General features: G+C 34.9%; 2 non-coding genes and 22 pseudogenes across 2 annotated transcripts; 23 read left to right on the top strand and 1 right to left on the bottom strand.

The window, feature by feature from the left end:
- The first annotated feature begins 101 nt into the window (after window positions 1-101).
- On the top strand, window positions 102-204 carry LOC149611048 (5S ribosomal RNA; annotated as a pseudogene).
- A 122-nt stretch (window positions 205-326) lies between these two features.
- LOC149611047 (5S ribosomal RNA) lies at window positions 327-445 on the top strand (annotated as a pseudogene).
- Window positions 446-581: 136 nt separating this feature from the next.
- On the top strand, window positions 582-684 carry LOC149611046 (5S ribosomal RNA; annotated as a pseudogene).
- Window positions 685-1061: 377 nt separating this feature from the next.
- LOC149611045 (5S ribosomal RNA) lies at window positions 1062-1164 on the top strand (annotated as a pseudogene).
- A 121-nt stretch (window positions 1165-1285) lies between these two features.
- Window positions 1286-1404, top strand: LOC149611044 (5S ribosomal RNA; annotated as a pseudogene).
- Window positions 1405-1541: 137 nt separating this feature from the next.
- LOC149611043 (5S ribosomal RNA) lies at window positions 1542-1644 on the top strand (annotated as a pseudogene).
- Window positions 1645-1766: 122 nt separating this feature from the next.
- On the top strand, window positions 1767-1885 carry LOC149611042 (5S ribosomal RNA; annotated as a pseudogene).
- A 136-nt stretch (window positions 1886-2021) lies between these two features.
- Window positions 2022-2124, top strand: LOC149611041 (5S ribosomal RNA; annotated as a pseudogene).
- A 1947-nt stretch (window positions 2125-4071) lies between these two features.
- Window positions 4072-4174, top strand: LOC149611040 (5S ribosomal RNA; annotated as a pseudogene).
- Window positions 4175-4295: 121 nt separating this feature from the next.
- LOC149611039 (5S ribosomal RNA) lies at window positions 4296-4414 on the top strand (annotated as a pseudogene).
- Window positions 4415-4551: 137 nt separating this feature from the next.
- Window positions 4552-4654, top strand: LOC149611038 (5S ribosomal RNA; annotated as a pseudogene).
- Window positions 4655-4775: 121 nt separating this feature from the next.
- LOC149611037 (5S ribosomal RNA) lies at window positions 4776-4878 on the top strand (annotated as a pseudogene).
- A 136-nt stretch (window positions 4879-5014) lies between these two features.
- On the top strand, window positions 5015-5117 carry LOC149611036 (5S ribosomal RNA; annotated as a pseudogene).
- Window positions 5118-5239: 122 nt separating this feature from the next.
- Window positions 5240-5358, top strand: LOC149611035 (5S ribosomal RNA; annotated as a pseudogene).
- A 136-nt stretch (window positions 5359-5494) lies between these two features.
- LOC149611034 (5S ribosomal RNA) lies at window positions 5495-5597 on the top strand (annotated as a pseudogene).
- Window positions 5598-6198: 601 nt separating this feature from the next.
- On the top strand, window positions 6199-6301 carry LOC149611033 (5S ribosomal RNA; annotated as a pseudogene).
- Window positions 6302-9857: 3556 nt separating this feature from the next.
- LOC149611032 (5S ribosomal RNA) lies at window positions 9858-9976 on the top strand. Its single transcript, XR_016376847.1, has one exon. It is a non-coding gene; the product is annotated as a 5S ribosomal RNA (ribosomal RNA).
- A 137-nt stretch (window positions 9977-10113) lies between these two features.
- Window positions 10114-10216, top strand: LOC149611031 (5S ribosomal RNA; annotated as a pseudogene).
- A 137-nt stretch (window positions 10217-10353) lies between these two features.
- LOC149611030 (5S ribosomal RNA) lies at window positions 10354-10472 on the top strand (annotated as a pseudogene).
- A 362-nt stretch (window positions 10473-10834) lies between these two features.
- Window positions 10835-10953, top strand: LOC149611029 (5S ribosomal RNA; annotated as a pseudogene).
- A 617-nt stretch (window positions 10954-11570) lies between these two features.
- On the top strand, window positions 11571-11689 carry LOC149611028 (5S ribosomal RNA; annotated as a pseudogene).
- Window positions 11690-12051: 362 nt separating this feature from the next.
- On the top strand, window positions 12052-12169 carry LOC149611027 (5S ribosomal RNA; annotated as a pseudogene).
- Window positions 12170-12305: 136 nt separating this feature from the next.
- Window positions 12306-12408, top strand: LOC149611026 (5S ribosomal RNA; annotated as a pseudogene).
- A 2935-nt stretch (window positions 12409-15343) lies between these two features.
- TRNAS-GCU (transfer RNA serine (anticodon GCU)) lies at window positions 15344-15416 on the bottom strand. The gene has a single exon. It is a non-coding gene; the product is annotated as a tRNA-Ser (tRNA).
- Window positions 15417-26102: the final 10686 nt, after the last annotated feature.

Below are 26102 nucleotides of genomic sequence, written 5' to 3'. Positions count from 1 at the left end.
TATGAAAAAAGCAAACATATTTTCTTTTTGTTATTGTTTTAAAAATATGAAGGTTAATTTGTCTCACTTAATTTAAATTCGAATTATTAACTAGCACTCACGGAAACGGCCATATCACGCTGAAAACACCGGTTCTCGTCTGATCACCGAAGTTAAGCAGCGTCGAGCGCAGTCAGTACTTCGGAACACTGCGTGTTGTTGGCTTTTTCACTTTTGTTTCCTCTTTTAAACTCCGTCAGATATAAAAAAAGCAAACATATCTTCTTTTTGTTATTCTTTTATAAAGATGAAGGTTAATTAAATTCAAATTATTAGATATCACTCTCGGCAACGGCCATATCACGCTGAAAACACCGGTTCTCGTCCGATCACCGAAGTTAAGCAGCGTCGAGCGCAGTCAGTACTTGGGACGGAGACCACTTAGGAACACTGCGTGCCGTTGGCTTTTTCACTTTTTTTCCTCTTTTAAATTCCAATAGATATGAAAAAAGCAAACATATTTTCTTTTTGTTATTGTTTTAAAAAAATGAAGGTTAAATTGTCTCACTTAATTTAAATTCGAATTATTAAGTAACACTCTCGGCAACGGCCATATCACGCTGAAAACACCGGTTCTCGTCCGATCACCGAAGTTAAGCAGCGTCGAGCGCAGTCAGTACTTGGGAACACTGCGTGCCGTTGGCTTTTTAAATTTTGTTTCCTCTTTTAAATTCCACCAGATATGAAATATCAAACATATCTTCTTTTTTTTATTGTTTTGTAAAGATGAAGGTTAATTAAATTCAAATTATTAATTAGCACTCTCAGCAACGGACATATCACGCTACAAACAGCGGTTCTCGCCCGATCGCTGAAGTTAAGCAGCGTCGAGCGCAGTCAGTACTTGGGAGGGAGACCACTTAGGAACACTGCGTGCGGTTGGCTTTTTCACTTTTTTTTCCTCTTTTAAATTCCAATAGATATGAAAAAAGCAAACATATTTTCTTTTTGTTATTGTTTTAAAAATATGAAGGTTAATTTGTCTCACTTAATTTAAATTCGAATTATTAACTAGCACTCACGGCAACGGCCATATCACGCTGAAAACACCGGTTCTCGCCCGATCACCGAAGTTAAGCAGCGTCGAGCGCAGTCAGTACTTGGGAACACTGCGTGCCGTTGGCTTTTTAACTTTTGTTTCCTCTTTTAAATTCCACCAGATATGAAAAATCAAACATATCTTCTTTTTGTTATTGTTTTATAAAGATGAAGGTTAATTAAATTCAAATTATTAATTAGCACTCTCAGCAACGGACATATCACGCTACAAACACCGGTTCTCGTCTGATCACCGAAGTTAAGCAGCGTCGAGCGCAGTCAGTGCTTGGGAGGGAGACCACTTAGGAACACTGCGTGCGGTTGGCTTTTTCACTTTTTTTTCCTCTTTTAAATTCCAATAGATATGAAAAAAGCAAACATATTTTCTTTTTGTTATTGTTTTAAAAAGATGAAGGTTAAATTGTCTCACTTAATTTAAATTCGAATTATTAACTAGTACTCACGGAAACGGCCATATCACGCTGAAAACACCGGTTCTCGTCTGATCACCGAAGTTAAGCAGCGTCGAGCGCAGTCAGTACTTCGGAACACTGCGTGTTGTTGGCTTTTTCACTTTTGTTTCCTCTTTTAAACTCCGTCAGATATAAAAAAAGCAAACATATCTTCTTTTTGTTATTCTTTTATAAAGATGAAGGTTAATTAAATTCAAATTATTAGATATCACTCTCGGCAACGGCCATATCACGCTGAAAACACCGGTTCTCGTCCGATCACCGAAGTTAAGCAGCGTCGAGCGCAGTCAGTACTTGGGACGGAGACCACTTAGGAACACTGCGTGCCGTTGGCTTTTTCACTTTTTTTCCTCTTTTAAATTCCAATACATATGAAAAAAGCAAACATATTTTCTTTTTGTTATTGTTTTAAAAAGATGAAGGTTAAATTGTCTCACTTAATTTAAATTCGAATTATTAAGTAGCACTCTCGGCAACGGCCATATCACGCTGAAAACACCGGTTCTCGTCCGCTCACCGAAGTTAAGCAGCGTCGAGCGCAGTCAGTACTTGGGAACACTGCGTGCCGTTGGCTTTTTAACTTTTGTTTCCTCTTTTAAATTCCACCAGATATGAAATATCAAACATATCTTCTTTTTGTTATTGTTTTGTAAAGATGAAGGTTAATTAAATTCAAATTATTAATTAGCACTCTCAGCAACGGACATATCACGCTACAAACAGCGGTTCTCGCCCGATCGCTGAAGTTAAGCAGCGTCGAGCGCAGTCAGTACTTGGGAGGGAGACCACTTAGGAACACTGCGTGCGGTTGGCTTTTTCACTTTTTTTTCCTCTTTTAAATTCCAATAGATATGAAAAAAGCAAACATATTTTCTTTTTACCTCTCCGTGTGACGTAGTCCAGGAGAGGTTCTGTAACGGCCGTGTCTGTCTGTGTGTCTGTGTGTGTGTCTGTCTGTCTGTCCGTTGTTACACCCACGTGACCGCGTTCGCAGTTTGCGTATCGGAGCAAACGTGTTCGCCATTTCCGAACTGCTTTCACAGTCACGGAAATGGGCTCCTCTACTTGAGTTCTCACACCACCAATCTTCTGGTCTTTGTCCACACCACACGGACACTAGTCTGTTCTTACTGGCTGCTAATCACCACCATCTTCTGGTCTTCGTCCATTCCACGTGGACACCAGTCTGTACATACTGGCTTCTAATCACCACCATCTTCTGTTCTTTGTCAATCCTACATTGACACCAGTCTGCACTTACACTGGCTTCTAACACCACCACCATCTTCTGTTCTTTGTCAATCCCACATTGACACCAGTCTGCACTTACACTGGCTTCTAACACCACCATCCACTGGTCTTCCTTCTATTCCACATAGACACCAATCTGTATCATTGGCTTCTACTCCATTATCATCGTTTGGTTTTAGGATATACGCGGCGATCAGCTAGGGTTACGAGAAACGTCTAGCCTCCCTAAGGTGGGATCGCCACCAAAGGTTTTCGCAATTGCGCTTTTTCCTTATTATTATAATGGAAACGAATCGTATATATACCCCAAATTTGAAAAAAGCGGGCAAGAGGGGTACCCTTCACTTTAAACGTCAATATTAGCAAAGTTTGAGAAGATAATAGGTATAGCTTTATTTTAAACGATTTAACTACTATTAATGTTAATTATTGAAGATTAAAATAATTAAAAATAATTATATTTATTTAAATATTAAAGATAAACCTCTCGTGCAAAGAGAGAGATTATCATTGCCTCCTATATCTACCAAGGCCCGTGCATGCTATATATTTCCTTCATTGCCTCCTATATCTATCAAGGCCCGTGCATTGTGATATATTTCATTCATTGCATAAACATAAGCGAGATTGTTTTGGGAAAAAAATACTGCTTCCACTAATGGGTTTATACTCCTTGTTACTGTTGTATAGAGTAATCATGAGAAAAGCTTTAAAAATGACGAGAGGATAGACCTTTTTTATGCTCATTCAAAAATATTTTTTGGTGCCAAGATTGCTTTAAAAAATCCAAACGGTTAGGCATTGGTAAAAAAGACAAATGATATTTTTCAAATCTAATGAGATAACGCCCACCTAGTTGAAAATTGCCGTTTTTTTACCGCGGGAGCCATTCTTAATGAGAATTTCGATGCTAGTAGGTTGTCAATTAAACTACCGGTATATTATTGTTGTTGGAAATTGGATATTAAGTCAAATTAAGTGGTTGTAAAGAGCCAGCAGGTTTTTGCCACTTCTTTTTGTGAGTATTTGATTTTTATATGTAAAATGGAGGAAGATAATGTTGAGAGTAAGGATGAAATGCGGAAGCGCAAAGCGCGGGAAAGGATGAGGGCAAAAAGGTCGAAGTTTTCATTGGATACTTAAGGTTATATAATCTTCTCGACACGGAGAGGTAATATTTTGGTTTTCCCGACTTGTTGTTATTGTTTTAAAAATATGAAGGTTAATTTGTCTCACTTAATTTAAATTCGAATTATTAACTAGCACTCACGGCAACGGCCATATCACGCTGAAAACACCGGTTCTCGCCCGATCACCGAAGTTAAGCAGCGTCGAGCGCAGTCAGTACTTGGGAACACTGCGTGCCGTTGGCTTTTTAACTGTTGTTTCCTCTTTTAAATTCCACCAGATATGAAAAATCAAACATATCTTCTTTTTGTTATTGTTTTATAAAGATGAAGGTTAATTAAATTCAAATTATTAATTAGCACTCTCAGCAACGGACATATCACGCTACAAACACCGGTTCTCGTCTGATCACCGAAGTTAAGCAGCGTCGAGCGCAGTCAGTGCTTGGGAGGGAGACCACTTAGGAACACTGCGTGCGGTTGGCTTTTTCACTTTTTTTTCCTCTTTTAAATTCCAATAGATATGAAAAAAGCAAACATATTTTCTTTTTGTTATTGTTTTAAAAAGATGAAGGTTAAATTGTCTCACTTAATTTAAATTCGAATTATTAACTAGTACTTACGGCAACGGCCATATCACGCTGAAAACACCGGTTCTCGTCTGATCACCGAAGTTAAGCAGCTTCGAGCGCAGTCAGTACTTCGGAACACTGCGTGCCGTTGGCTTTTTCACTTTTTTTCCTCTTTTAAACTCCGTCAGATATGAAAAAAGCAAACACATCTTCTTTTTGTTATTGTTTTTTAAAGATGAAGGTTAATTAAATTCAAATTATTAGATATCACTCTCGGCAACGGCCATATCACGCTGAAAACACCGGTTCTCGTCCGATCACCGAAGTTAAGCAGCGTCAAGCGCAGTCAGTACTTGGGAACACTGCGTGCGGTTGGCTTTTTTACTTTTTTTCCCCTTTTAAATTCCAATAGATATGAAAAAAGCAAACATATTTTCTTTTTGTTATTGTTTTAAAAATATGAAGGTTAATTTGTCTCACTTAATTTAAATTCGAATTATTAACTAGCACTCACGGAAACGGCCATATCACGCTGAAAACACCGGTTCTCGTCTGATCACCGAAGTTAAGCAGCGTCGAGCGCAGTCAGTACTTCGGAACACTGCGTGTTGTTGGCTTTTTCACTTTTGTTTCCTCTTTTAAACTCCGTCAGATATAAAAAAAGCAAACATATCTTCTTTTTGTTATTCTTTTATAAAGATGAAGGTTAATTAAATTCAAATTATTAGATATCACTCTCGGCAACGGCCATATCACGCTGAAAACACCGGTTCTCGTCCGATCACCGAAGTTAAGCAGCGTCGAGCGCAGTCAGTACTTGGGACGGAGACCACTTAGGAACACTGCGTGCCGTTGGCTTTTTCACTTTTTTTCCTCTTTTAAATTCCAATACATATGAAAAAAGCAAACATATTTTCTTTTTGTTATTGTTTTAAAAAGATGAAGGTTAAATTGTCTCACTTAATTTAAATTCGAATTATTAAGAAGCACTCTCGGCAACGGCCATATCACGCTGAAAACACCGGTTCTCGTCCGATCACCGAAGTTAAGCAGCGTCGAGCGCAGTCAGTACTTGGGAACACTGCGTGCCGTTGGCTTTTTAACTTTTGTTTCCTCTTTTAAATTCCACCAGATATGAAATATCAAACATATCTTCTTTTTGTTATTGTTTTGTAAAGATGAAGGTTAATTAAATTCAAATTATTAATTAGCACTCTCAGCAACGGACATATCACGCTACAAACAGCGGTTCTCGCCCGATCGCTGAAGTTAAGCAGCGTCGAGCGCAGTCAGTACTTGGGAGGGAGACCACTTAGGAACACTGCGTGCGGTTGGCTTTTTCACTTTTTTTTCCTCTTTTAAATTCCAATAGATATGAAAAAAGCAAACATATTTTCTTTTTGTTATTGTTTTAAAAAGATGAAGGTTAAATTGTCTCACTTAATTTAAATTCGAATTATTAACTAGTACTTACGGCAACGGCCATATCACGCTGAAAAACCGGTTCTCGTCTGATCACCGAAGTTAAGCAGCGTCGAGCGCAGTCAGTACTTCGGAACACTGCGTGTTGTTGGCTTTTTCACTTTTGTTTCCTCTTTTAAACTCCGTCAGATATAAAAAAAGCAAACATATCTTCTTTTTGTTATTCTTTTATAAAGATGAAGGTTAATTAAATTCAAATTATTAGATATCACTCTCGGCAACGGCCATATCACGCTGAAAACACCGGTTCTCGTCCGATCACCGAAGTTAAGCAGCGTCGAGCGCAGTCAGTACTTGGGAACACTGCGTGCGGTTGGCTTTTTCACTTTTTTTCCCCTTTTAAATTCCAATAGATATGAAAAAAGCAAACATATTTTCTTTTTGTTATTGTTTTAAAAATATGAAGGTTAATTTGTCTCACTTAATTTAAATTCGAATTATTAACTAGCACTCACGGAAACGGCCATATCACGCTGAAACAGTGGTGGGAATTTAGAGATCTTCCCTAGACCAACCTTCCCTTCTTTGACGCAGAGGGCGACACCGTCAAATCCCGCTTCACCTTCTCAGAAGCTTTTTGAAAAATTCTCTTCTCTCCCTTCTCCGTTCAAGAGTAGGGGTGTTGGAGAGAAGAAAGGGGTGAGTAACTCAGACAGGCTGAAAGTCTAGGGTTCGAAGTGGTGTTCCCCCTTCTCAACTGTAGTTTTCCCCCATTAGAAGAAAATTTTTCCTTCTTTGTAAAAGAAGGCGCTTGCCTCGGAAGGAAAGTTTACCTTCTTTAGAAGGAAACCTACTATGGTTGGACGAAAGATTCCTAGAGAGGGGACAGCGCCTTCTTTTTCGAGAAGATCTCCTCTCTCGGAACCCAATCTACCTTCTTTTGAAGGGAAGGCCAATGTTTAAGAAGGTAAAGGAAAGAAGAATATTTTAGATATGAAAGATTTATTAATCTCAGAAAATTAAAATTAATTTTTAAGGCCAAACAAATTAATAAAACTACAGTAAAAATTAAAAATATATAAATATATTACAATTATAAACAATATTTAACAACACATTTCACTTCAAAAAATTTGTTTCACGGGATGCACGATGGTGGCACTGGTAAGGCGACCATGAGATTAAGGATAGTCATTCAATCATAGAAATATTTAAGTGTAAATGCTCCAATAGAGCTGTGGTACTACGAAATGTCTCTTGACGTCTCACCCTCATATCTCTTACCTCAGTTTTTGACTTTTGTAAGAAAAAATAATATTTTCCCCGGAAGGGGGATATCAATAAAGTAAGAGATAGAGGGTTATGACCATGGATAAAGAATGCGCGTGAGTAAATTATTTTCACTCTACAGGATAGGCAAATCCCTATCTCGAACGACAGCTTATTCTGGATATACTCTGTTACAACATCGATTGTCAGCACGAGCAAACCTAGGTCTCTACGTTACCTAGCTTTGTGCGTGCTGACAAGAGACGAAAAACTTCAGGATCTTCAGGATTTAAAATATCCGCGAGTTTTTTTTAGTTCGAGTGCACGGACCTCTATGCTTAATTTTCAAATACCTATGAAATTACTTACTCTCTAATTACAACATGTGCGCGTGCTTTTGTTACGCACTTGAAGTTTGGATACAAATTTGTCCATACTGGTTGTGCATAAGAACCTTAAGATTTGAAATATTAGTATAAACATGACTTATATCCATGTCGTAAATTTATTTTATTAATGTTAATTATGAACATGGAATTGTATTATTGACGTGTCTATAATCAAAGTGAATCAAATTGAATATTATTTTTAGCAAAATTTAATTCTTCAAAGTTGGAAAAGCAACAAATCAAAATTGTACCATAATAAGAACTGATCTCTGCGATGTTCGATATTCGTAATAAACATGTTCATAGATAATGATACTTACTCTCAAAAAGTATGTTTTTTTTGGGTTGGATCAAGGAGAGAGGCCATTATGTAATATGGGTCCTTCAACATTGATGAAATCCGTTTTTGGAGATTTTCCAGTACTCCGATCGTGGAATTTTTTGTTTCCATAAACCATTGCTTCCAACATTATCCTGGAATATATTTGTTTATTGTACAAAATATTCTCTATTAGATCTTGCTTGTCTAACCTTTCAAATTGAAGTTAGACAAAAAACATTCAGAGGTTCTTTCTAGAAAAGATGGACCCTTAAAATAAACTGACCTTCGTAAATCATTCCAATCCAAGAAAAACAGCGCTCCAGCGAACACCCCCTATCATGTTCAAATCAACGCCGCTACTTCTTGATTTTAATTCTTCCGTCCATTTAAGCGATTTTAGAAAAAGGTTTTTCCTGTTTTGGACATTTTCGAGTAACTGTTTCGATCAGTCATTGGCCTTAATGGCATCATTTACAACTAATTGTAAGGAGTGTGCTCTGCAACTTTTTCTCTCCCAACCGTCGTCATCTAACGTTGCCTTTAGTGTTTAGTTTAGAATCCGAATCCGAGTCTTGTGCTCCGAAAATTGTCGCCAACGGATTCCAGGTTGGATAAAATAAAATGTGCACAAGGTGAAATATCTATCAGCTGTGCAAAATTACTATGATTAAAAGGCACCACAAAAGACTTGCTGGGTGAAAATATTCACCGGCCCGCGGAGGAGCAAGCATCTAACAAAGAGAATACCGCAAGTCTCGGTGGCTCCCGTTTAGGTTACATATAAACCAATTGAATAAAAAAGCTAGTTTTTGTTTACCTTCGTCGAGTTTGATATCAAAATCTGTTTTGGAATCGCTGCTTTGATTTGATCGTCACAGATTAATAAGTTGATGCTTAATATTAAAATTTGTAATTTTACGCTTAATACTTATATCCGTAATTTTATGCTTAATATTGAAATTGTCCGTAATTTTATGCTTCATAATAAAATCCATAGTTTTATGCTTAATACTAAAATCATTAACATAATTCACATATAGGCCTAGGTTTAATATTTCATTAGGGCAGAAAGTTAGTATTTGAACTCAATAGAAAAAACCATAATTGTAATTACTACATACTAGTGACTAAATAAATTGAGAATGATCAGTATTTCTTCATCGATTCAATCAAATTCATATTTTCAAACACATAAATTTTTATTTGGTGGAATAACATCATCTACCGATAGTTTCTCGTATTTGATTTCATAATAGAGCTGTACTACCTTACCTATCAGAACTTCTTTCCCATTGAAAGAAGCCTTAAAACCTTATGCGGGCTGTTTACATCACGGAATAAAAAAAAATTCCCTTCTTGGGCAATGCCTATTCTCTCCCTCCCCAAAACTTCCCTTCTTTGCCACTATCCCTTCCCATAAAAAGAAGGTAAACATCCTTCTCCAGCCAGTTGCCTTCTTTAATTCTAAAGAGATATTTCTTCCCAAAAAAGAAGGCTCACCTCCCTTCTCGAGGGAGTACCTTCCGAATCTTAGAAGGGGGGTTCGCGATAGCTAAAACTCCATTCCATGCATTTTTCGGTCTGGGGAAGGAAGGTAGGAAGTTGTGCCTTCTTTTACCCAATCTTCTTTTCAAAGAAGGCGCACTTCAGCTTTTATAGTGTTGCCCTCTCTTCTACGGAAAAGAAGGGTTAGAAGGCGTGATAGCGCCCTTCTTAAGAAGATTCTTCTGAAGATTCCCACCACTGCGCTGAAAACACCGGTTCTCGTCTGATCACCGAAGTTAAGCAGCGTCGAGCGCAGTCAGTACTTCGTAACACTGCGTGTTGTTGGCTTTTTCACTTTTGTTTCCTCTTTTAAACTCCGTCAGATATAAAAAAAGCAAACATATCTTCTTTTTGTTATTCTTTTATAAAGATGAAGGTTAATTAAATTCAAATTATTAGATATCACTCTCGGCAACGGCCATATCACGCTGGAAACACCGGTTCTCGTCCGATCACCGAAGTTAAGCAGCGTCGAGCGCAGTCAGTACTTGGGAGGGAGACCACTTAGGAACATTGCGTGCCGTTGGCTTTTTCACTTTTTTTTCCTCTTTTAAATTCCAATAGATATGAAAAAAGCAAACATATTTTCTTTTTGTTATTGTTTTAAAAATATGAAGGTTAATTTGTTTCACTTAATTTAAATTCAAATTATTAACTAGCACTCACGGCAACGGCCATATCACGCTGAAAACACCGGTTCTCGTCCGATCACCGAAGTTAAGCAGCGTCGAGCGCAGTCAGTACTTGGGAACACTGCGGGCCGTTGGCTTTTTCACTTTTTTTTCCTCTTTTAAATTCCAATAGATATGAAAAAAGCAAACATATTTTCTTTTTGTTATTGTTTTAAAAAGATGAAGGTTAATTTGTCTCACTTAATTTAAATTTGAATTTTTAATTAGCACTCTCGGCAACGGGCATATCACGCTGAAAACGCCGGTTCTCGTCCGATCACTGAAGTTAAGCAGCGTCGAGCGCAGTCAGTTTTTGGGAGGGAGACCACTTAGGAACATTGCGTGCCGTTGGCTTTTTCACTTTTTTTTCCTCTTTTAAATTCCAATAGATATGAAAAAAGCAAACATATTTTCTTTTTGTTATTGTTTTAAAAATATGAAGGTTAATTTGTCTCACTTAATTTAAATTCGATTTATTAACTAGCACTCACGGCCACGGCCATGTCACGATGAAAACACCGGTTCTCGTCCGATCACCCAAGTTAAGCAGCGTCGAGCGCAGTCAGTACTTGGGAACACTGCGTGCCGTTGGCTTTTTCACTTTTGTTTCCTCTTTTAAATTCCACCAGATATGAAAAAAGCAAACATATCTTCTATTTGTTATTGTTTTATAAAGATGAACGTTAATTAAATTCAAATTATTAGATAGCACTCTAGGCAACGGCCATATCACGCTGAGAACACCGGTTCTCGTCCGATCACCGAAGTTAAGCAGCGTCGAGTGCAGTCAGTACTTGGGACGGAGACCACTTTGGAACACTTCGTGCCGTTGACTTTTTCACTTTTTTTCCTCTTTTAAATTCCAATAGATATGAAAAAAGCAATCATATTTTCTATTTGTTATTGTTTTAAAAAGATGAAGGTTAATTTGTCTCACTTAATTTAAATCCGAATTATTAACTAGGACTCACGGCAACGGCCAAATCACGCTGAAAACACCGGTTCTCGTCTCATCACCGAAGTTAAGCAGCGTCGAGCGCAGTAGGTACTTGGGAACACTGCGTGCCGTTGGCTTTTTCACTTTTGTTTCCTCTTTTAAATTCCACCAGATATGAAAAAAGCAAACATATCTTCTTTTTGTTACTGTTTTATAAAGATGAAGGTTAATTAAATTCAAATTATTAAATAGCACTCTCAGCAACGAACATATCACGCTACAAACAGCGGTTTTCGTCCCATCACTGAAGTTAAGCAGCGTCGAGCGCAGTCAGTACTTGGGACGGAAACCACTTTGGAACACTGCGTGCGGTTGGCTTTTTCACTTTTTTTTCCTCTTTTAAATTCCAATAGATATGAAAAAAGCAAACATATTTTCTTTTCGTTATTGTTTTAAAAATATGAAGGTTAATTTTTCTCACTTAATTTAAATTCGAATTACTAACTAGCACTCACGGCAACGGCCATATCACGCTGAAAACACCGGTTCTCGTCCGATCACCGAAGTTAAGCAGGGTCGAGCGCAGTCAGTACTTGGGACGGAGACCACTTAGGAACATTGCGTGCCGTTGGCTTTTTCACTTTTTTTTCCTCTTTTAAATTCCAATAGATATGAAAAAAGCAAACATATTTTCTTTTTGTTATTGTTTTAAAAATATGAAGGTTAATTTGTCTCACTTAATTTAAATCCGAATTATTAACTAGCACTCACGGCAACGGCCTAATCACGCTGAAAACACCGGTTCTCGTCTGATCTCCGAAGTTAAGCAGCGTCGAGCGCAGTAGGTACTTGGGAACACTGCGTGCCGTTGGCTTTTTCACTTTTGCTTCCTCTTTTAAATTCCACCAGATATGAAAAAAGCAAACATATCTTCTTTTTGTTATTGTTTTATAAAGATGAAGGTTAATTAAATTCAAATTATTAGATAGCACTCTAGGCAACGGCCATATCACGCTGAAAACACCGGTTCTCGTCCGATCACCGAAGTTAATAGCGTCGAGCGCAGTCAGTACTTGGGACGGAGACCACTTTGGAACACTGCGTGCCGTTGACTTTTTCACTTTTTTTCCTCTTTTAAATTCCAATAGATATGAAAAAAGCAAACATATTTTCTTTTTGTTATTGTTTTAAAAAGATGAAGGTTAATTTGTCTCACTTAATTTAAATCCGAATTATTAACTAGCACTCACGGCAACGGCCAAATCACGCTGAAAACACCGGTTCTCGTCTGATCTCCGAAGTTAAGCAGCGTCGAGCGCAGTAGGTACTTGGGAACACTGCGTGCCGTTGGCTTTTTCACTTTTGTTTCCTCTTTTAAATTCCACCAGATATGAAAAAAGCAAACATATCTTCTTTTTGTTATTGTTTTATAAAGATGAAGGTTAATTAAATTCAAATTATTAAATAGCACTCTCAGCAACGAACATATCACGCTCCAAACAGCGGTTTTCGTCCCTTCACTGAAGTTAAGCAGCCTCGAGCGCAGTCAGTACTTGGGAGGGAGACCACTTAGGAACAAACATAAAGCACAAAAAAGGTTTAGAAGATCGCCCTCACAGATGAACAAAGGTCAATACCTACATCTTAGAAACCGAGCAAACAATATTATTAGAAATAGCCGAAATGAGTTTTTCAGGAGTAAGTTATATGGTTCAAAAACGAATAAAGAAAAATGGCAAATTGTAAATCAACTATTGGGAAAAGGTCAAATGACCTTATAACAAATTACATTACACCCTAATAAATTAAATGAATATTTTACTAGCAACGAATCTAAACCAGTTAATGTTAAATCATTAAACTTTCTCGAACTAAACCCCAACACAATGTCTCTGTACGAAACCGACGAAGCAGAACTTGTAACCATAATTAACTCTCTCCAAACTAACTCGTCATCTGGCTTTGACGGCATAAAAGCTAAACCGCTGAAAATAGTGATAGAAAGCATAATAATCCCTCTTAAATACCTAATTAACTTATCCTTCAATCTAGGTATCTATCCAGAAAATCTAAAAAAAACCATAATAGTTCCAATTTTTAAAAAAGACGACCCAAAAACTCCGTCAAATTATCGCCCTATTTCACTTCTATCTATTATAGCAAAAATATTTGATAAAGCCTCAACTCCTTCGTGGAGAAATTTAACATATTATCGGAATTTCAATTTGGTTTCCGTAGTGGAAATGGTACAATGGAAGCATTAGGGGGAGCATACAAGTATATACTAGAGGCACTTGATCAAAGTGAAATCTGTGTGGGCGTTTTTCTGGATCTGCGAAAAGCTTTCGATAGTGTAGATCACGAACATCTACTAAACAAACTATACAAACAAGGGATCAGAGGATCTGCAAGTGCGTGGCTAAAAAGCTACCTAGAAAATAGACAATGCTACACTAGAGTGGGAAGGGATTTATCTGCGCCAAGTCAATTAATGTCTGGAGTTCCGCAGGGCTCTATAATATCACCACTCTTATTTAATCTATTTATAAATGACCTCATTAAACAGGCACCGTCTGGTCACATGTTCATGTACGCAGATGACGCGCTCCTTTTATATAAATCCGCAAACCCAATAAATGCAATAGATCAATCAAACCACTACCTAGATAAGATATTTAAGTGGATCACATATAATGGGCTTCTCCTTAATATAAAAAAGACGGAATGCATAATATTCCATAATAGGGGTACAGATTTCAGTAGGGTACTAAATGGTATCGAACTTAATAAGGAAAAAATTAAAATAGTAGATAAATACAAATATCTAGGCCTATACTTTGATAAACACCTGACCTGGGACAGTCATGTTAATATAACCAGCTCAAAATTAGCCCGAGTGAATGGATTACTTTACCATTGTAGAAAAATGGTACCCAGAAATATTCTAATTGAAATATACCACGCATTATTTAATTCGGTGCTCTCCTATGGAATACAATTCTGGGGCAACACAACAAAAGCTAATAAAAATAGGATACATATCCTTCAAAAAAGGGCAATTAGATAAATATATAATTTATCATTTAGAGTCCATACCCAAGAGTACTTTACTAGGGCAAAAATATTAAACATACAAAAGAGTATACAGTATAATATCTTATGTTACATATACACAAACATTAGGCGGGAAAATAGCCTACTAAAAATTACTAAATGTAACACTTCAAAAAAATTCACGTCTATATTTTATACGGGAATAAAATTATATAACACAATATCACCTGAAATTCAAGGAAAACCGACTTTAACTAGATTTAAAAAGACTATAAAATCACTAATATTAGAAAAAAATAATAAAACCTTTACTTTTTTATTTAATTTGTTTTTATAAAGCCACCTTTGGCAAAACCAATTGTTAAATTTTTTATATTATACCATGCCACGGTTCAATTTTAAGTGGATATAACATATATTCATTAATTCTTTTTTCATGAATCTTTAACACTAATTATTATAATACACCATTGTTAAATCTATTTTTTATTTTATTAAATTAAATTGTTGTAATAAATTAAGCAGATGGGCACGGGGCTTACAAGTCACAATGTGACTTAGCCCCGTAGCAAACTGTATATGTAATGAAAAGTTAAAATAAACATTTTGAATTTGAAAAAAAAAACTTCTAAAACTTGACACCATCGTTCCCGGGTGGGCTCGAACCTCCAACCTTTCGGTTAACAGCCAAACGCGCAAACCATTGCGCAACGGAAGCCCAAAAATTGAATGGTCGTCAGGTATTGTGGAAAAATTATGTTTTTTTACGCTACATCTGAGACCCCACAACTCCGCTCCCGAGTGGGCTTGAACCACCAACTTTTCGGTTAACTGCCGAACGCGCTAACCATTGAGCCACGGAAGCTCAGAAATTAAATGGTTTTCAGGTATCGTGGTAAAACTTTGCCTTTTTACGTTACTTTTAAAACTTCACACCTACGCTCCCGGGTGGGCTCGAACCACCAACCTTTTAGTTAACAGCTGAACGCGCTAACAAATTGCGCCACGGAAGCCCGAAAATTAAATGGTCATCAGGTATTGTGGAAAAACTTTGGCTTTTTACGTTACATCTGAAACCCCACAACACCGCTCCCGGGTGGGCTCGAACCACTAACCTTTCGGTTAACAGCCGAAAGTGCTAACCATTGAGCCACGGAAGCTTAGAAAATAAATGGTTGTCAGGTATTGTGGAAAAACTTTGGCTTTTTACGTTACATCTGAGACCTCACAACACCGCTCCCGCGTGGGCTCGAACCACCAACCTTTCGGATAGCAGCCGAACGCGCTTACCATTGCGCCACGGAATCCCAAAAATTAAATGGTCTTCAGGTATTGTGGAAAAACTTTGGCTTTTTACGTTACATCTGAGACCTCACAATACCGCTCCCGGGTGTGCTCGAACCACCAACCTTTCGGTTAAAAGCCAAACGCGCAAACCATTGCGACACGGAAGCCCAAAAATTAAATGGTGTTCAGGTATTGTGAAAAAACGTTGACTTTTTACGTTACATCAGATACCTCACAACACCGCTCCCGCGTGGGCTCGAACCACCAACCTTTCGGATAGCAGCCGATCGCGCTTACCATTGCGCCACGGAATCCCAAAAATTAAATGGTCTTCAGGTATTGTGGAAAAACTTTGGCTTTTTACGTTACATCTGAGACCTCACAATACCGCTCCCGGGTGTGCTCGAACCACCAACCTTTCGGTTAAAAGCCAAACGCGCAAACCTTTGCGCAACGGAAGCCCAAAAATTAAATGGTCGTCAGGTATTGTGGAAAAATTATGTATTTTTACGGTACATCTGAGAACCCACAACTCCGCTCCCGAGTGGGCTTGAACCACCAACTTTTCGGTTAACAGCCGAACGCGCTAACCATTGAGCCACGGAAGCTCAGAAATTCAATGGTTTTCAGGTATTGTGGTAAAACTTTGCCTTTTTACGTTACTTTTAAAACTTCACACCTACGCTCCCGGGTGGGCTCGAACCACCAACCTTTTAGTTAACAGCTGAACGCGCTTACAAATTGCGCCACGGAAGCCCGAATATTAAATGTTCGTCAGGTATTGTGGAAAAACTTTGGCGTTTTACGATACATCTGAAACCCCACAACACCGCTCCCGGGTGGGCTCGAACCACCAACCTTTCGGTTAACAGCCGAAAGTGCTAACCATTGAGCCACGGAAGCTAAGAAAATGAATAGTTGTCAGGTATTGTGGAAAAACTTTGACTTTTTACGTTACTTATAAAACTTCACACCTAGGCTCGAGGTAGGGCTCGAACCACCAATCTTTCGGTTAACAGCTGAACGCGCTAACTATTTTCACTGAAGCCCAAAAATTAAATGGTCGTCAGGAATTGTGGAAAAATTATGGTTTTTAACGCTACATCTGAGACCCCACAACTCCGCTCCCCAGTGGGCTTGAACCACCATTTTTCGGTTAACAGCCGATCGCGCTAACCATTGAGCCACGGAAGCTCAGAAATAAAATGGTTTTCAGGTATCGTGGAAAAACTTTGCCTTTTTACGTTACTTTTAAAACTTCACACCTACGCTCCCGGGTGGGCTCGAACCACCAACCTTTCGGTTAACAGCTGAACGCGCTAACAAATTGCGCCACGGAAGCCCGAAAATTAAATGTTCGTCAGGTATTGTGGAAAAACTTTGGCGTTTTACGTTACATCTGAAACCCCACAACACCGCTCCCGGGTGTGCTCGAACCACCAACCTTTCGTTTAACAGTTGAACGCTCAAACCATTGCGCCACGGAAGCCAAAAATTAAATGGTCGTCAGGTATTGTGGAAAAATTATGTTTTATTACGCTACAACTGAGACCCCACAACTACGCTCCTGGGTTGGCTTGGATCACCAACCTTTCGGTTAACGGCCGAACGCGCTAATTTTTGAGCCCGGAAGCTCAGAAATTAAATGGTCGTCAGGTCTTTTGGAAAAGCTTTGACTTTATACGTAACTACTAAAACTTCACACCATCGTTCCCGGGTGGGCTCGAACCTCCAACCTTTCGGTTAACAGCCAAACGCGCAAACCATTGCGAAACGGAAGCCCAAAAATTAAATGGTCGTCAGGTATTGTGGAAAAATTATGTTTTTTTACGCTACATCTGAGACCCCAAAACTCCGCTCCCGAGTGGGCTTGAACCACCAACTTTTCGGTTAATAGCCGAACATGCTAACCATTGAGCCACGGAAGCTCAGAAATTAAATGGTTTTCAGGTATCGTGGTAAAACTTTGCCTTTTTACGTTACTTTTAAAACTTCACACCTACGCTCCCGGGTGGGCTCGAACCACCAACCTTTCAGTTAACAGCTGAACGCGCTTACAAATTGCGCCACGGAAGCCCGAATATTAAATGTTCGTCAGGTATTGTGGAAAAACTTTGGCGTTTTACGATACATCTGAAACCCCACAACACCGCTCCCGGGTGGGCTCGAACCACCAACCTTTCGGTTAACAGCTGAACGCGCAAACCATTGCGCCACGGAAGCCAAAAATTAAATGGTCGTCAGGTATTGTGGAAAAATTATGTTTTTTTACGCTACATCTGAGACCCCACAACACCGCTCCTGGGTGAGTTTGAATCACCAACCTTTCGGTTAACGGCCGAACGCGCAAACCGTTGAGCCCGGAAGCTCAAAAATTAAATAGTCGTCAGGTCTTTTGGAAAAGCTTTGACTTTTTACGTTACATCTGATACCTCACAACACCGCTCCCGGGTGGGCTAGAAACACCAACCTTTATGGTTTCAGTGGTTATATTTGAAAATAGTGAAGAAATACTCAAAATATGCTTCTCTGGCCGTAAAACGTCGATTTTGAAAATGTTATTAAAAATCGAGGTACATTTTTATTTATTGGTCAATCGAGAAGAAATCACTTTTAAGGAGTATTTTATAGGGAATTAAGCTGAATTCGGTCAAAAATTTGTCCAGAAAAAAATGCAATCAAAAATGTACCGAAAAAATCGCATGTTTTTTTTCTTCAAGATACAAAATCCGTGACAACGATTTCTTGTTGAAAATTGAATTTTAACAGTTTTTTGAATGAATATCGTTACATTTGCTTGAATTAAAGTAAAAAGTACAAAAATTATGGTTTCAGTGGTTATATTTGAAAATAGTGAAGAAATACTCAAAATATGCTTCTCTGGCCGTGAAACGTCGATTTTGAAAATGTTATTAAAAATCGAGGTACATTTTTATTTATTATTCAATCGAGATGAAATCACTTTTAAGGAGTATTTTATAGGGAATTAAGATGAATTCGGTCAAAAATTTGTCCAGAAAAAAATGCATTCAAAAATGTACCGAAAAAATCGCATGTTTTTTTCTTCAAGATACAAAATCCATGACAACGATTTCTTATTGAAAATTGAATTTTAACAGTTTTTTGAATGAATATCGTTACATTTGCTTGAATTAAAGCAAAAACTACAAAAATTATGGTTTCAGTGGTTATATTTGAAAATAGTGAAAAAATACTCAAAATATGCTTCTCTGGCCGTGAAACGTCGATTTTGAAAATGTTATTAAAAATCGAGGTACATTTTTATTTATTGTTCAATCGAGATGAAATCACTTTTAAGGAATATTTTATAGGGAATTAAGCTGAATTCGGTCAAAAATTTGTCCAGAAAAAAATGCATTCAAAAATGTACCGAAAAAATCGCATGTTTTTTTTCTTCAAGATGCAAAATCCGTGACAACGATTTCTTGTTGAAAATTGAATTTTAACAGTTTTTTGAATGAATATCGTTACATTTGCTTGAATTAAAGTAAAAAGTACAAAAATTATGGTTTCAGTGGTTATATTTGAAAATAGTGAAGAAATACTCAAAATATGCTTCTCTGGCCGTGAAACGTCGATTTTGAAAATGTTATTAAAAATCGAGGTACATTTTTATTTATTGGTCAATCGAGAAGAAATCACTTTTAAGGAGTATTTTATAGGGAATTAAGCTGAATTCGGTCAAAAATTTGTCCAGAAAAAAATGCTATCAAAAATGTACCGAAAAAATCGCATGTTTTTTTTCTTCAAGATACAAAATCCGTGACAACGATTTCTTGTTTAAAATTGATATTTAACAGTTTTTTGAATGGATATCGTTACATTTGCTTGAATTAAAGCAATAAGTACAAAAATTATGGTTTCAGTGGTTATATTTGAAAATAGTGAAGAAATACTCAAAATATGCTTCTCTGGCCGTGAAACGTCGATTTTGAAAATGTTATGAAAAATCGAGGTACATTTTTATTTATTATTCAATCGAGATGAAATCACTTTTAAGGAGTATTTTATAGGGAATTAAGCTGAATTTGGTCAAAAATTTGTCCAGAAAAAAATGCATTCAAAATGTACCGAAAAAATCGCATGTTTTTTCTTCAAGATACAAAATCCATGACAACGATTTCTTATTGAAAATTGAATTTTAACAGTTTTTTGAATGAATATCGTTACATTTGCTTGAATTAAAGCAAAAAGTACAAAAATTATGGTTTCAGTGGTTATATTTGAAAATAGTGAAAAAATACTCAAAATATGCTTCTCTGGCCGTGAAACGTCGATTTTGAAAATGTTATTAAAAATCGAGGTACATTTTTATTTATTATTCAATCGAGATGAAATCACTTTTAATGAGTATTTTATAGGGAATTAAGCTGAATTTGGTCAAAAATTTGTCCAGAAAAAAATGCATTCAAAAATGTACCGAAAAAATCGCATGTTTTTTTCTTCAAGATACAAAATCCATGACAACGATTTCTTATTGAAAATTGAATTTTAACAGTTTTTTGAATGAATATCGTTACATTTGCTTGAATTAAAGCAAAAAGTACAAAAATTATGGTTTCAGTGGTTATATTTGAAAATAGTGAAAAAATACTCAAAATATGCTTCTCTGGCCGTGAAACGTCGATTTTGAAAATGTTATGAAAAATCGAGGTACATTTTTATTTATCATTCAATCGAGATGAAATCACTTTTAATGAGTATTTTATAGGGAATTAAGCTGAATTTGGTCAAAAATTTGTCCAGAAAAAAATGCATTCAAAAATGTACCGAAAAAATCGCATGTTTTTTTCTTCAAGATACAAAATCCATGACAACGATTTCTTATTGAAAATTGAATTTTAACAGTTTTTTGAATGAATATCGTTACATTTGCTTGAATTAAAGCAAAAAGTACAAAAATTATGGTTTCAGTGGTTATATTTGAAAATAGTGAAAAAATACTCAAAATATGCTTCTCTGGCCGTGAAACGTCGATTTTGAAAATGTTATTAAAAATCGAGGTACATTTTTATTTATTGTTCAATCGAGATGAAATCACTTTTAAGGAATATTTTATAGGGAATTAAGCTGAATTCGGTCAAAAATTTGTCCAGAAAAAATGCTATCAAAAATGTACCGAAAAAATCGCATGTTTTTTTTCTTCAAGATACAAAATCCGTGACAACGATTTCTTGTTTAAAATTGATATTTAACAGTTTTTTGAATGGATATCGTTACATTTGCTTGAATTAAAGCAATAAGTACAAAAATTATGGTTTCAGTGGTTATATTTGAAAATAGTGAAGAAATACTCAAAATATGCTTCTCTGGCCGTGAAACGTCGATTTTGAAAATGTTATGAAAAATCGAGGTACATTTTTATTTATTATTCAATCGAGATGAAATCACTTTTAAGGAGTATTTTATAGGGAATTAAGCTGAATTTGGTCAAAAATTTGTCCAGAAAAAAATGCATTCAAAATGTACCGAAAAAATCGCATGTTTTTTCTTCAAGATACAAAATCCATGACAACGATTTCTTATTGAAAATTGAATTTTAACAGTTTTTTGAATGAATATCGTTACATTTGCTTGAATTAAAGCAAAAAGTACAAAAATTATGGTTTCAGTGGTTATATTTGAAAATAGTGAAAAAATACTCAAAATATGCTTCTCTGGCCGTGAAACGTCGATTTTGAAAATGTTATTAAAAATCGAGGTACATTTTTATTTATTATTCAATCGAGATGAAATCACTTTTAATGAGTATTTTATAGGGAATTAAGCTGAATTTGGTCAAAAATTTGTCCAGAAAAAAATGCATTCAAAAATGTACCGAAAAAATCGCATGTTTTTTTCTTCAAGATACAAAATCCATGACAACGATTTCTTATTGAAAATTGAATTTTAACAGTTTTTTGAATGAATATCGTTACATTTGCTTGAATTAAAGCAAAAAGTACAAAAATTATGGTTTCAGTGGTTATATTTGAAAATAGTGAAAAAATACTCAAAATATGCTTCTCTGGCCGTGAAACGTCGATTTTGAAAATGTTATGAAAAATCGAGGTACATTTTTATTTATTATTCAATCGAGATGAAATCACTTTTAATGAGTATTTTATAGGGAATTAAGCTGAATTTGGTCAAAAATTTGTCCAGAAAAAAATGCATTCAAAAATGTACCGAAAAAATCGCATGTTTTTTTCTTCAAGATACAAAATCCATGACAACGATTTCTTATTGAAAATTGAATTTTAACAGTTTTTTGAATGAATATCGTTACATTTGCTTGAATTAAAGCAAAAAATACAAAAATTATGGTTTCAGTGGTTATATTTGAAAATAGTGAAAAAATACTCAAAATATGCTTCTCTGGCCGTGAAACGTCGATTTTGAAAATGTTATTAAAAATCGAGGTACATTTTTATTTATTGTTCAATCGAGATGAAATCACTTTTAAGGAATATTTTATAGGAAATTAAGCTGAATTCGGTCAAAAATTTGTCCAGAAAAAATGCTATCAAAAATGTACCGAAAAAATCGCATGTTTTTTTTCTTCAAGATACAAAATCCGTGACAACGATTTCTTGTTTAAAATTGATATTGAACAGTTTTTTGAATGGATATCGTTACATTTGCTTGAATTAAAGCAATAAGTACAAAAATTATGGTTTCAGTGGTTATATTTGAAAATAGTGAAGAAATACTCAAAATATGCTTCTCTGGCCGTGAAACGTCGATTTTGAAAATGTTATGAAAAATCGAGGTACATTTTTATTTATTATTCAATCGAGATGAAATCACTTTTAAGGAGTATTTTATAGGGAATTAAGCTGAATTTGGTCAAAAATTTGTCCAGAAAAAAATGCATTCAAAATGTACCGAAAAAATCGCATGTTTTTTCTTCAAGATACAAAATCCATGACAACGATTTCTTATTGAAAATTGAATTTTAACAGTTTTTTGAATGAATATCGTTACATTTGCTTGAATTAAAGCAAAAAGTACAAAAATTATGGTTTCAGTGGTTATATTTGAAAATAGTGAAAAAATACTCAAAATATGCTTCTCTGGCCGTGAAACGTCGATTTTGAAAATGTTATTAAAAATCGAGGTACATTTTTATTTATTATTCAATCGAGATGAAATCACTTTTAATGAGTATTTTATAGGGAATTAAGCTGAATTTGGTCAAAAATTTGTCCAGAAAAAAATGCATTCAAAAATGTACCGAAAAAATCGCATGTTTTTTTCTTCAAGATACAAAATCCATGACAACGATTTCTTATTGAAAATTGAATTTTAACAGTTTTTTGAATGAATATCGTTACATTTGCTTGAATTAAAGCAAAAAGTACAAAAATTATGGTTTCAGTGGTTATATTTGAAAATAGTGAAAAAATACTCAAAATATGCTTCTCTGGCCGTGAAACGTCGATTTTGAAAATGTTATGTAAAATCGAGGTACATTTTTATTTATTATTCAATCGAGATGAAATCACTTTTAATGAGTATTTTATAGGGAATTAAGCTGAATTTGGTCAAAAATTTGTCCAGAAAAAAATGCATTCAAAAATGTACCGAAAAAATCGCATGTTTTTTTCTTCAAGATACAAAATCCATGACAACGATTTCTTATTGAAAATTGAATTTTAACAGTTTTTTGAATGAATATCGTTACATTTGCTTGAATTAAAGCAAAAAGTACAAAAATTATGGTTTCAGTGGTTATATTTGAAAATAGTGAAAAAATACTCAAAATATGCTTCTCTGGCCGTGAAACGTCGATTTTGAAAATGTTATTAAAAATCGAGGTACATTTTTATTTATTGTTCAATCGAGATGAAATCACTTTTAAGGAATATTTTATAGGAAATTAAGCTGAATTCGGTCAAAAATTTGTCCAGAAAAAATGCTATCAAAAATGTACCGAAAAAATCGCATGTTTTTTTTCTTCAAGATACAAAATCCGTGACAACGATTTCTTGTTTAAAATTGATATTGAACAGTTTTTTGAATGGATATCGTTACATTTGCTTGAATTAAAGCAATAAGTACAAAAATTATGGTTTCAGTGGTTATATTTGAAAATAGTGAAGAAATACTCAAAATATGCTTCTCTGGCCGTGAAACGTCGATTTTGAAAATGTTATGAAAAATCGAGGTACATTTTTATTTATTATTCAATCGAGATGAAATCACTTTTAAGGAGTATTTTATAGGGAATTAAGCTGAATTTGGTCAAAAATTTGTCCAGAAAAAAATGCATTCAAAAATGTACCGAAAAAATCGCACGTTTTTTTCTTCAAGATACAAAATCCATGACAACGATTTCTTATTGAAAATTGAATTTTAACAGTTTTTTGAATGAATATCGTTTCATTTGCTTGAATTAAAGCAAAAAGTACAAAAATTATGGTTTCAGTGGTTATATTTGAAAATAGTGAAGAAATACTCAAAATATGCTTCTCTGGCCGTGAAACGTAGATTTTGAAAATGTTATTAAAAATCGAGGTACATTTTTATTTATTATTCAATCGAGATGAAATCACTTTTAATGAGTATTTTATAGGGAATTAAGCTGAATTTGGTCAAAAATTTGTCCAGAAAAAAATGCATTCAAAAATGTACCGAAAAAATCGCATGTTTTTTTCTTCAAGATACAAAATCCATGACAACGATTTCTTATTGAAAATTGAATTTTAACAGTTTTTTGAATGAATATCGTTACATTTGCTTGAATTAAAGCAAAAAGTACAAAAATTATGGTTTCAGTGGTTATATTTGAAAATAGTGAAAAAATACTCAAAATATGCTTCTCTGGCCGTGAAACGTCGATTTTGAAAATGTTATGAAAAATCGAGGTACATTTTTATTTATTATTCAATCGAGATGAAATCACTTTTAATGAGTATTTTATAGGAAATTAAGCTGAATTTGGTCAAAAATTTGTCCAGAAAAAAATGCATTCAAAAATGTACCGAAAAAATCGCATGTTTTTTTCTTCAAGATACAAAATCCATGACAACGATTTCTTATTGAAAATTGAATTTTAACAGTTTTTTGAATGAATATCGTTACATTTGCTTGAATTAAAGCAAAAAGTACAAAAATTATGGTTTCAGTGGTTATATTTGAAAATAGTGAAAAAATACTCAAAATATGCTTCTCTGGCCGTGAAACGTCGATTTTGAAAATGTTATTAAAAATCGAGGTACATTTTTATTTATTGTTCAATCGAGATGAAATCACTTTTAAGGAATATTTTATAGGAAATTAAGCTGAATTCGGTCAAAAATTTGTCCAGAAAAAATGCTATCAAAAATGTACCGAAAAAATCGCATGTTTTTTTTCTTCAAGATACAAAATCCGTGACAACGATTTCTTGTTTAAAATTGATATTGAACAGTTTTTTGAATGGATATCGTTACATTTGCTTGAATTAAAGCAATAAGTACAAAAATTATGGTTTCAGTGGTTATATTTGAAAATAGTGAAGAAATACTCAAAATATGCTTCTCTGGCCGTGAAACGTCGATTTTGAAAATGTTATGAAAAATCGAGGTACATTTTTATTTATTATTCAATCGAGATGAAATCACTTTTAAGGAGTATTTTATAGGGAATTAAGCTGAATTTGGTCAAAAATTTGTCCAGAAAAAAATGCATTCAAAAATGTACCGAAAAAATCGCATGTTTTTTTCTTCAAGATACAAAATCCATGACAACGATTTCTTATTGAAAATTGAATTTTAACAGTTTTTTGAATGAATATCGTTTCATTTGCTTGAATTAAAGCAAAAAGTACAAAAATTATGGTTTCAGTGGTTATATTTGAAAATAGTGAAGAAATACTCAAAATATGCTTCTCTGGCCGTGAAACGTAGATTTTGAAAATGTTATTAAAAATCGAGGTACATTTTTATTTATTATTCAATCGAGATGAAATCACTTTTAATGAGTATTTTATAGGGAATTAAGCTGAATTTGGTCAAAAATTTGTCCAGAAAAAAATGCATTCAAAAATGTACCGAAAAAATCGCATGTTTTTTTCTTCAAGATACAAAATCCATGACAACGATTTCTTATTGAAAATTGAATTTTAACAGTTTTTTGAATGAATATCGTTACATTTGCTTGAATTAAAGCAAAAAGTACAAAAATTATGGTTTCAGTGGTTATATTTGAAAATAGTGAAAAAATACTCAAAATATGCTTCTCTGGCCGTGAAACGTCGATTTTGAAAATGTTATGAAAAATCGAGGTACATTTTTATTTATTATTCAATCGAGATGAAATCACTTTTAATGAGTATTTTATAGGAAATTAAGCTGAATTTGGTCAAAAATTTGTCCAGAAAAAAATGCATTCAAAAATGTACCGAAAAAATCGCATGTTTTTTTCTTCAAGATACAAAATCCATGACAACGATTTCTTATTGAAAATTGAATTTTAACAGTTTTTTGAATGAATATCGTTACATTTGCTTGAATTAAAGCAAAAAGTACAAAAATTATGGTTTCAGTGGTTATATTTATATTTGAAAATAGTGAAAAAATACTCAAAATATGCTTCTCTGGCCGTGAAACGTCGATTTTGAAAATGTTATGAAAAATCGAGGTACATTTTTATTTATTATTCAATCGAGATGAAATCACTTTTAATGAGTATTTTATAGGAAATTAAGCTGAATTTGGTCA

This window comes from Phalangium opilio, unplaced genomic scaffold (assembly GCF_054372755.1).
Source record: "Phalangium opilio isolate 3A_F unplaced genomic scaffold, DU_Popi_V2 ptg000329l_1, whole genome shotgun sequence".
NCBI classification, from domain to species: Eukaryota; Metazoa; Arthropoda; class Arachnida; order Opiliones; family Phalangiidae; genus Phalangium; species Phalangium opilio.
This window is presented reverse-complemented; position numbering and strand designations above follow the sequence as displayed.